Source organism: Octodon degus, unplaced genomic scaffold (genome assembly GCF_000260255.1).
Source record: "Octodon degus isolate 3935 unplaced genomic scaffold, OctDeg1.0 scaffold00019, whole genome shotgun sequence".
In the NCBI taxonomy this organism is placed as follows: domain Eukaryota; kingdom Metazoa; phylum Chordata; class Mammalia; order Rodentia; family Octodontidae; genus Octodon; species Octodon degus.
In genome coordinates this window covers 23,127,924-23,128,939 of record NW_004524595.1, presented here as the reverse complement: position 1 = coordinate 23,128,939, position 1,016 = coordinate 23,127,924, and the positions used below count along the sequence as shown (strand labels likewise).

Below are 1,016 nucleotides of genomic sequence, written 5' to 3'. Positions count from 1 at the left end.
GAAGCAGGGACAAGGTCGTCCACCCTTGACACACTGTCCCACAAAATACTGAAGGAACTAATCAGGGGAATGCAGGGAAAGAAAGAAAAGGTGCAGGTTCAGCAGGAAAAAATAAAATCACGTCCATCTGCCAGTGACATAACCCTGTCTCCACCTTCTCTTCCATCTTACAAAACAAGACCTAGGTAGTTGACATCTTTCCTGAAGAGTTGTAAAATTTAAGGGCTTTACTTTCCTATCTTTTCTCCTTTCTCTGAATAAACATATCTCTTCCTATTTTCAAGTCCTCTGGCTTGCCAGGTACTGTCAGTCACACCCAGGGGATCTCTCCAAGGTGGGAATCCTCAGGGGATCTCTCCAAGATGGGAATCCTGATTGCTGTCTTTGTTTGCTGAGCCCCAAGGGCTCCTGAAGGGACTGGCAAGGCCAGAGGTTCTGGGTCTGACTGCATTCTTTTGCAATCCTAGTTAGTGGAATGCTGAGGCAGGAATCACAATCCTGAGGCTACCCTGGACCCTTGAGGGAGACCTTGTAGCTACTCAGTGGTACAGCACTTGCCTCCAGGCCCTGGGTTCAGTCCGAAGCACCAAAATGCAAATTTGGCTTTGGTGTAAGAAAGTACAAAGTTTCATGTAGTATGAGCAGGCGCAAGGTTCTGAATATTTTGAAAAGAAATGGTTGGTAAAGACCCGTCTTTTAAGGATGACACTGGACCTGTGACCAGCAGCTCCCCAAGTCTACATCTTTTTCCTTTAAGGGGTTATTCATTAAAAAAGCTTCCTGTGCCACAAAGCAGGTGCCCCAGGGGCCACGGATTCCCCTCCACACCCCCCACCCCTGTTGCTAGGGATTGAACCCAGGGCCTTCATTCCTGGCCTAGAGCTACCTCCCCAAGCCTTTTTTATGTTGAAAGTGGTTCAGGCTGGCCTCGAATTTACGATCCTCCAGCCTCAGCTTCCCAGAGTGATGCGATTACAGGCGTGCGCCACCACGCCCAGCTCCCGCGCAGAATTTAA

The 1,016-nt window shown here is 48.9% G+C and overlaps 1 protein-coding gene across 1 annotated transcript in view; it reads left to right on the top strand.

The window, feature by feature from the left end:
• The window catches only part of Igfbp7 (insulin like growth factor binding protein 7), a 92,889-nt gene that overhangs the window by 14,100 nt on the left and 77,773 nt on the right, over positions 1-1,016 (top strand). The gene's annotated exons all lie outside the window — the stretch shown is intronic.